The sequence below is a fragment of the Pteropus vampyrus genome, unplaced genomic scaffold (genome assembly GCF_000151845.1).
Source record: "Pteropus vampyrus isolate Shadow unplaced genomic scaffold, Pvam_2.0 Scaffold134, whole genome shotgun sequence".
In the NCBI taxonomy this organism is placed as follows: Eukaryota; Metazoa; Chordata; class Mammalia; order Chiroptera; family Pteropodidae; genus Pteropus; species Pteropus vampyrus.
Window position 1 is genome coordinate 1,269,978 of NW_011888915.1, and position 9,640 is coordinate 1,279,617.

Genomic DNA, 9,640 nt, shown 5'->3' on the forward strand with positions numbered 1-9,640 from the left:
GTTTTCTTTTTTCTTGAAGTCAGGTGCTTCTGTTGTGTTTGGGTTTGCCCCGCTGGCTGCCTACCAAAAGGGACAAATGACAAAGATGTCCCATCTCCTTCAAAGGCGATGTGGTTACGGACAGGGATTTGGGCACAGGAAGTTGCCAAAGACAGGTCCAGGCTCTGCAGCTCCCTGGCTCTGTGTCACTGACCGCGGGCACAGGCTCTGCTGCCCTAAGCTGTGCCCTCCTCCCTGAGGGTGGGAGCAATAAGAAAAGGGCTGTTGTCGGGCTGAAACGAGATAGCGGAGGCAGAGCTCCTAGCACAGTGTGGCACTTAAAATATATCACCAAGCCTCAGAGGCAGTTTTCTTTCGGTATTTTAACATCTCTACAACCAGGATATGCAGAATTTTTTCTTAATGGTGCATATAATGATGGCACATCTTGCAATTTATGGTGTCTTAGATTTGATAAAATTTGGAAGTAGACGTCCAGTAGGCGGCAGTTAGGGCGCTGTGTGGCTGTGCTTCCTGAGCTAGGTCTATGGTCGTGTCCACATCCAGGATCTCCCTCCTTCTCTCTAGGCTGGTCGAGCCTTTTCCCTGGGGGGGGGGGGCAGGAGCCCAGGCCCCAGAGTAGCCTCACTGAGGGCAAGTCTTGGCTCAGTTCCTCCTCGCCGTGGACCCTGCCTCTCTGACCCTCAGTTTCCTCTCTCTACAAGGAGGCTAACAATACTGCCCACTCTTGTAGGGTCATTGTGAGGATTAAATGAGATAAATTTATGTAAAGTGCTTTCTTAGCACAATGCTGCATTGTATAAGCATTAAATAATGATGACGATGCAAATAATAAGTAAAAGTACCTTTTATAACAAGATTACATTTTCTAAAATGTGTTGCTATTATTATTATTATTATTCTTGAGATACCTCAGGAGCCCCACCATAAAATATCCATCTGGGATTCTCAGTGGGAAGAGACCTCAGAACCCAAACAGCCCTCATACTGTGCGATGGTGTCCGAGGGCTGCAGCCTCCCACCGCCTCACCCGGAACCCCTCCTCCTTTCCCCTCCCTCCCCTCCCTCCCCACCCCTGTCCTTCCATCCTCCTTTCTGAGCCAGCTTTCCGTCTGCCCATCTCAGGACTCTAGACACATTACTTCAGGAACTATTTACCTTGGAAGGAGGGCTACCTCGCTCCCCCTGGAAAAAGCCACCACCAATCCTGGCTGGGGTTTTCACAGCAGTTAATGACCCAAGACCTCCTCTAACAAGGCTCTTCTCTGTCCCTTCATCTTCCTATTCCTCTTGCACCCTTACTGTTTCACCCAGCTCTCTGCCCCATCCTTGCTGAACACGCAGTGAGGGACCTAAATGCAAATGGCATGTTTTTCTCACAGTCTCTTACCTCTATCTAGTAAGCCTGTATATCAAAATCAATCAAGCTTTATATGTATAACACTAATGACTCAAACACCCATGGCCTGACCATATCATCAGATCCCCCTTGGTCTTTCCCACCCAAAGCTCTCCATGGTCCTGAGAGCATTGCCCAGTCTTCCCCTGCAAGCACGGCAGACAAGCTTTTCTTCTGGGGAGGCTGCAAAGGCTCACGGGTAGATAGGCTTTGCCAATCCCTTTCTTGAGCCCTAATTGTTCTCATTATTTCATGAGCACTAAAGAGAGAGCTCATGACTCTTCTCCAGGTTGGCTCTCCAGCAAACTTTTCTCTTTTGAGGTGAGATCCCCTCTTGCAATCTGCCTTGTTCTGCCTTTTATAACTATTCCTGCTTTGCCACATCAAATCCAGGTCAGGAAAACCCAGACTTTTGTCTGTAACTTTGCCGATGGAATTCTGTTGAAACATGAGCCATTCCAATATGGCATCTGATAAAAATCTCAGACTCCTTCAGTGAAACAGCCACTGGCTTACCCTCAAGGTCTGGTTATCACAGGGTTAGATATGGAGCAGCGTCTGGGCCGTGCCCCTCGGGGAAGCTGTGGCATTAGGACTTGTCACTGAGTTTGTAACACAGCAGAATGACTCTCATTGCATAAGGAGCAAGTCCAAAAAGTTGTTTCTGCTCACTTAAAAATCTTAAGGACATGGTGCGATGTGCTGGATAAGATGGGTGTAAGCTTTCACAAAAAGCAGCAACAGTATGGCATCGTTTAATAAGAGGGTAGAAAGCATGGCGTGTTAGACAAGATCCTTCACATTTACTTAATTATCAGTCTGTCCATCTGTCTGAATATCCTTTGACACGTTTAGAGAATAACATGTGGCATTTAAGCCAGGATATGGAGGACAAAGTGGCATATAAAGACGTCTACATGATAGCAAGATGAGCCAAACTCCAGCCAAGAGAAGAAGTAAAGGAAAGAAAGGCCACCCACCTTGTAGTCTCTTCCGGGCCCACAGGGAGAGGCGACAGGAGGGCAGGAGCAGGTGTTCTCCCAGCGTCCTATGGTTCCGAGGTTTTCTTTTGGGGGCTCTGAAAAGCCAAAGATGCTATTAGGCTTTGGAATGTGGGGCACCTCTCCTCCAGTTCTCTGGGGCTATCCTGCCTCATTCATGCCCAGAAATGAATGGAGGCAGCGCCCTAGCCAGCCTGGTGGTGGCTACCTGGGTACAACCCTCTGGGAAGCCAGCTCCTTTTCTGTGTCAGCCTTCCCATCCCAGCTCTCCCCTCCGGCTCCTCTCCTACCTGCCCCAGAGGTCCTGCCTGCCCACTCACCCGCACTCACAAAGGCAGGTCTGTCTGGAGCTGAGCAGGGCAGGCCCACGGGGAGGGCCCGGGCTCCACACCACTCCCCTTCCTTAAGGAAGCGAACAGGTCCAGTCCAGTGAGGTGGAGGAGGATGTTCCCCTCCTTAAATATCTCCTCGCAGGCTCAGGCAGAGAGGCGGCAGCTCTGTGTGAAAGGAAGGTTTTCTGTTTGGATGCCTGGTCCAATAGGGCTGTGCGAATGGGGCCTGTTACTGCCCAGATTAAATCAGATTAAATCAATCTGGATTTAACAAGCCTCTGTCTAACCTTTTGCCACTGACTCAGTCTAAAATGTTTAGCTTCCCTTTGAAAACTGCTTCCATTTATTAGTATGTATAAGAGATGTGGCCACTAAACTTTCTGCATTTTCCATTTCGTAGCAATTGAGATGACAGTATGACCTTGAAGAGACTGCTCTGGGCTTCACTGTCCCTATTCACTTAATTAAGTCACCCCAGTACGGATGTGAGGGCGATCTGGCTGCGACATCATAAACCACCTCTGTCAAGACCCTTAAATACAAGAGACCTGAAAAGACATAAGAAAGGAATAAAGAGGGAATCGTCATCAAAGGCATGGGCTCTGAAGTCAGTCTTCCTGGACTTAGGTCCAGAAAGTCAGTTTGCCTCTCTAAGCTTCAACACCTTCACCTGTAAAGCGAGGCCAGTGGCAGTGCCCACCCCACGTGTTCATCATAAGGATGCAATGGGGACCATGAGTGAAGAGCTTAGCATGGTGCCTGGCACATGTAAAACATCTGGTGGTTTTAGCCATTATTTTTATTGTTATGCTTATTCAGGAAGAATAAGACAAGCTCCCAGTCCTTGACGAGGATGAGAAGGAAACTGTAAATAAGATACATTGTGATAAGTGCTGTGACGGAGGTGACAAAGGCTGGGGAAAAAGGGGTCCAGGAGGATTCGGTGGAAATTGTGGCAGCTCAACCACAAGGACAAACAGTCTTTACACAAGCACACATGGAATAAAGAGATAGTGAGAACCAAGACCTGGGCACGGGCAGGTGGAGGTGGTCTTCTTCTAGCACGCCTGACTGGTGGGCGGGGGGTGGGTTGAGGTGCAGGGTCAATGCATGCTAGTTTGAAGATGGATCACAGAGGACCTAGAATGATGCCATTCCAAAGAGTTTAGACTTTTATCTGCAAGCAGTGGGGAGCCAGTGGCGACTTTTGAGAAAGGAATTTGGAAGATGCTTCTGGTAACATTTTATAGGGAAATCTTTTTTGGGGTGGGGGTTGGGGCAGAAGCAGAGCAGAGGCCTAGGGGCATGGTGCTCTGCATTTCCATCTCTGAAAAAATCATCAGTCTTCAAGTCTTCGATTAACATTTGTTTTCTTCACTAGACTGCAAGCTAGTCTGGGGCCGGGGCCATCTGCTTCCTCCACACTGTCGTACCCCTGCACGGTCCCTCGTGTTCAGTAAGTAGTTGTTAGATTGAAATAGACAAGAAATCCTCAACTAGAGCCGTGAGAATAGAGGGGAGAGGATGGATCTTAAATCACTTGGGGAAGAGAATAAAAAGGATTTGCCAAATGACGAGCTCGGCAAAGGGATAATCAGAAATAACTTGGGGTGTGGGTTGGTGAAGACAGAAGAATCGATGGAGCGGCTGTTTACTGAGAGAATGGACACAGCCAGGGGAGGCCCATTCAGCAGAACAAACGCTGAGCTCACAGTGGAGTGTGCTGCGTCTGAGCTGAGGGTCACCCACCCATATGGACCTGACTTGTGCAGGCAGTGGAAACGGGTTCTAGAAAGAAGCCGGGGCTGGAGGCAGATGTGGGAGAGGTGAGATCTTTAAGGGAGAGATCTGAAGAGAGAGGCAGAGAGCAGCAGCCACCCTGGGGGACACCCCCAGTTCCAGAGATCCCCAGTGCAGCTAGTTATCTCAGAGGAGAACCCCCAGAAGACTGGAGCCCCAAAGGTGCAGGGTCAAAGCATTCAAGGGGGATCCGCGCATGCCAGCCCTTCCATTACCATAAACCTTCCATTGCTTCCCACTCACCAGACGTTAAGGCCTAACGTCCTTGGCAAATCATTTCAGTGACCCTAAATCTGGTCTGAAAAGCCTCACCTCCCACTCTCACCTTTCCCATCTCAGCCACATGGGGTGCTCCCCTCTCTGTTACACACCAAGGACTCCAGGCCCTCACGAGCCTGTTTATTCTGTTTCCTCAGCCTGCAAGGTGCCTTCCCTTCCAATTTCTACTAATCAAAACTCCTCTTAATCTTCAAGGCCTGCACAAAAGTCTACCTGCACTGCAAAGCCTTCCCTGATCTCTCCAGTAAGAAGGTCCTTCCTTCCTTTAAGGACCCACAGTACAGTGCTCTACCTACCAATTATTTCATTCCTTGTAAGATTCCATTGAGTGGTTGTCTTGTCTCTCCCCTCCACCAGCTTACGACAACATGAGAGCAGAGAACACATTTTATCATCGAATCTCCCGTTGCATGATCTCTTACACGTAGAAGGCGCTCAACCAACACCAGCAAATTAGATGAAGAAAAAAACACCTGAGAGCAGTAGATGCTCTTGGTTCTGTCACTTCCAGTGATTTATTTGGAAATTATGGGATGCCTTATGGTTGACTTTTGGCGTTTGCCCCACAATTAATATCTTGGCCCTGTGTTGTGTTATCTTATGATCAGATGTGTACCCATGATTTCTAGAGCCATTTGGATACTATTACACATACATTAAGATTTCTTTCCCAAACATTTCTCATAGTTAGACAAAAATTGAAAAACTTGGCTTGTTCATCAGAAGTATTTTATCACATGTGCTCCCCAAAACAGAGGTTTAGAGAAATCCCTACACAATTTCTCCAAGATCATAAACATATTTTAAGAGCCATGAATTAGGAGGAAAAAGTTTCCCAGCACTCAATTTACAAACTCAAAAAGCATCTGTTCATTTAATCATCTCGCATCTTCTTCTGACTCTCTGTACAGGCTCTGACGGTATTTAGATTAAATGAGTTTACTAAATTATTTCTCAACAGTTTGCTGCTTGTGAGGAAACATATATTCAAGAAAGGTAGTCAACATGGTTTGATGAGCACCTACTGTGTACCCACGGCGAGTCTGTGTTAACAAATGGCATAGGATACAAGAGTCAGACGAGTTCCTTCCGTGGACTATGTTTTAGTGGTAAGATATTTACTATTTTGTTATGTAAAACTGAGAGCAATTTAGGATTGATGTAGACAGCCCTGCTTTTTTTGCCTGCTTCATTTTTATTTTAGGATAGACAGTTACGAAACACAGCTGTCTAAATGGAAAGAGAGGCTACATTTCTTATGCAGCTGTGAACAACAGGGTTTAAATATAGTGTCTCTACTCCAGCAAACCTGGTTCTTGGCAAGAAAGGAAAAAAGACTTGATTGCTTTTTCACACTTTAGGCTTGATAAACATGCACAAAAGGTAAAAGGGTAATATAGCCAGAGAGTATGCTGAGTGATTTTTAAATTCATTTTTCTTGGATCCTGGAGTGTAGGTGGGGAGGGAGTTTTCCAAAGCATTGAACTTGTGTAGAAACTCCTCCTTCATCTTCCTAATAATAGTAATCACCATTTTCTGAGCATCTAATTCATGCCAAGCAGAGGCTCACAGGGCTTTACCGTTTTACTTCGTTACATCTTCTGAGGCATGTGCCATTTACACTTAGGGAAACTGAGGCTCATAAAATGAATTCGCCTGGGGTCACGCAGCTGCTTAGGGGTAAGACTGGAATTTAAACTCAATTATCTAATTTCAGACCCACATTTTAGCCACAATCGGGATTTTTCTTAACTTACCTCCATTGTGGCAGAATTACACCAAAAGTGTTCTTGAGAGATGAGTAATGACCAAAACATGGGAAAATGGGAAGTGTTCTAAATGACATCTCTTCAGCTTTAAGTGATTCTGAAGACAGGCACAAGAAACGTGCTAGCTGGCCTACCCTGAAGAGCCCTAACAGTAAGTGTCTTTCTTGCTTTTATGTTTCAGTATACTGTATAATGCTCTTTCCTCTTTGATGGTAATACAGCTATGTATACATTTTTTTTTGTAGAAGGATGTTCAATTTAGCATTATTAATAATAGTGATCACAAACTGAATAACCAATACGGGAGGACTTATTAAATAAATAATAGACAGGTGTACTGCCCCCATTAAAATTTCTATTATAGAAGAATTTTTAGAAAAATAGAGACTGCCCATGGTATACTGCCAAGTGAAAATGTAAGTTATAAGTCTATAAATACAGTTTTTTGTTTTACATATACATTCATGCATAGATAGATGAACAGACAGACATAAATGCAGGAAAAAAACTGGAAAGGCGTGAATAAATATGATCACTATTTTAACAGTGGTTATCTCTGGATGATGGCTAAATTTTTATTTTCTTAAAAGTTCTTAGATTTTATTTTATTTTTACTTACATTTTCTATAATGAAATATGTTAATTATATAAAAATAATTTTTAAATAATCTGTACTCATTAAATCCATAATTTCATTAAACAAATAGTTTTTCAATATCTACTATGTACCAGGCATTGTGTATTCGAAGCATTAAAAACATAAAACTTAAAAAAAAAACAAACCCTCAAAAACAAAGGTACTTATATTCCTTTGCTCTGCTATCATTTTAGATGGTCTCCTTCAGGTCTTTTTCTATGCAGTTTTAAAAACACCGTGGTGACCAAAACAGCAGCGGTCAAGCCCTGGTACATGGGCATTCCACCAGCAGAGGCCCGCCGGCCTCCAGGTCCTGACTCTGCCACTTCTACCACTGGCCATCACTTCACTGTCCTCTCGGCCTCAGCTCTACCCTCAGTAAAAAGGATTAGGAGCTACCTACCTCATCAGCCTTGTGGAGGATTAAATGAGTTACTGCAAGTAAAGTGCCTCGAAGTATGCAACAAATCGTAGCTATTATTATTATTACTCTATGCAGAATGGCTGCATTGCTGTTCCGTTTCGTTTTCCATCTCCTTCCTCCCAGAGAGCAAAGACCACTCTTCAGGGCATTCAGGCACATCAAGTCACCTTTGAGATCTGAATGTAGGTGAGAGATCCCTCCTTCAAAGCCATTTGGCCTCATATCCCAGCCAAAGCGGTAAAGGACAGTGCGAGCGGCCGTGGTTTAAAGAGAGTATTTATACGCCTTTCAGAAAATCTTGGGAGCCAGTGTTGGACAAAGATCTTACTTAATTGTTTGGAAACCTAGTAAACATGGCTAGTTGTAGCAGTAGGATATCTAAACTCTGTTGCTTATACTGACCGACTCTATGACTTTGGGCCGTGGTGTTCTAGGCCGTCTCATGAGTGTGGGATAGTGTCCTGTAGCTCTTTGGAAGGAGACGTCCAGTAGCAGGCTAACTCCTGGGAGAGCCAGGTGTTTCTAGTTGTGGCACTGCCTCCTTCTAGCCTCTGCCACCACATCTCCTTTTAAAGCCTGCTAACTCCTGTCCCCGCCTTCGTCCTGCCCCTCTTAGAGTCAATTCTCCACTCGGGACTAAATGAGGGCCTTAAAATGTCAATCATTGCATGTCACCTCCTGATTCTAATCCCCCAATGGCTTTCTACCGCACTCAGAATAAAGCCCAAACTTCTTGCGTGACTCCGGGGCTGTGCACAATCTGTTCTTTGCACACCTCTCCAGCCTCATCTTGGCACTTTCCCCCCTTGTCCGTGCTGCGCGAGGTATCCTGGCCTTGCGCTGGATTCTAGAACATATGAGCTCTTGCCTGCCTCAGGGCCTTGTCACGTGATTGTCCACACATGAAGAACAGTCTTTACCCCTCCTCTTTGTGTGCATCGTTCCCCTCATCCTTCTGGTCTTCGCTTCCATGTCACCTTGGAGAGGCTTTCCCTCTTTACCAAATTTGTAACAGCCCATCTTGTTCCAGTGCCTTGTTTCCTTCACAGACTGGATCTCATCACTGTTTCTGCTATTTTATTGATTCGTTGGCTTACTTCGTGTGTGTGCGTATGTGTTTGTGCATGCGCGCTCTCTCTGTCCCCACTCCCCCGCCCCATTAAAATGTAAGTGACCGTATCTGTTCTGTCGTTGTCGTAACCTCCAGGCAGGGCTCCTCATGGAGAAGGTGCCCAATAAATGTGAAAGGAAGAGAGGGAGGGAGGAAGGACGTCTCTGAAAAGGGGGAGGCTTTTCCAGGCTGCCTGGTTTCCCATGAGTGTGGGCAGTGTGTCCTGCTCAGCCCTAGCATTACTGCGCAAGTTTAAAAATAAAACCCCGGGGTGGAGTGAGAAGCCTTTAAAGAGGATGGGGGAGAGATAATGAGAAACATGAGCGGCCAGCGCAGGCCCAGCAGGATGTGGGACTGGTCAGGAAGGGAAAGGGACCCGACTCCGGGAAAATACCGACTTTGGGGCTGCAATAGTCTGACCCAGACTATTAATTAGTCACCAGAGCTCCTTCTCTTGATCTGCGGCGTATGAGAAAACTTTAAAGTAACCAATCAGGATATGCTTCCATCCTACAGCAAGATGTGTTCAGAGATTTTTTTTTTTTTAAGAGGTGCTGTTCTTTACAATTCTTAAAACAGGGGCCTCCTGCCCACATCTGCCTGCCATGCCGTCAGAAGGAGAGGGAAAGGCTGGGAGGTAGCACAGAGGCGGTAGAGCCTGCGTTGGCTCAGCCTGCCCTTGACCTTCCCCAAGGCCCATCCCAGCGTGGGATCCAAACCTCCCACCACAGTAGGGCCCCAGCCAGACATCCCAAGGTGTAGACGCCCTCCGAAGGCTTGGCTCAGTCCTGGGGCAGTGCAAGGCGGGGAGAGCCGGGTCAGCGGGTCACGAGAAACAGCTTGGACGTTGCCTTGGAAACGCTCCCCCACCCCCAACTTGCTCTCTCT

General features: G+C 46.3%; 1 protein-coding gene across 7 annotated transcripts in view; it reads right to left on the reverse strand.

The window, feature by feature from the left end:
* Positions 1-9,640, reverse strand: part of FGF1 (fibroblast growth factor 1) — an 87,446-nt gene that overhangs the window by 66,440 nt on the left and 11,366 nt on the right. For 5 of the 7 annotated variants that reach the window (XM_023534926.1, XM_011367453.2, XM_023534923.1 and 2 more), the window contains one exon: positions 2,380-2,477. The gene's annotated coding sequence lies outside the window, so the exon portion shown is untranslated. Of the gene's footprint in view, positions 1-2,379; positions 2,478-2,720; positions 2,898-9,640 lie in introns of all 7 variants that reach the window. The other 2 variants (XM_023534925.1, XM_023534924.1) reach the window with 2 other exon arrangements.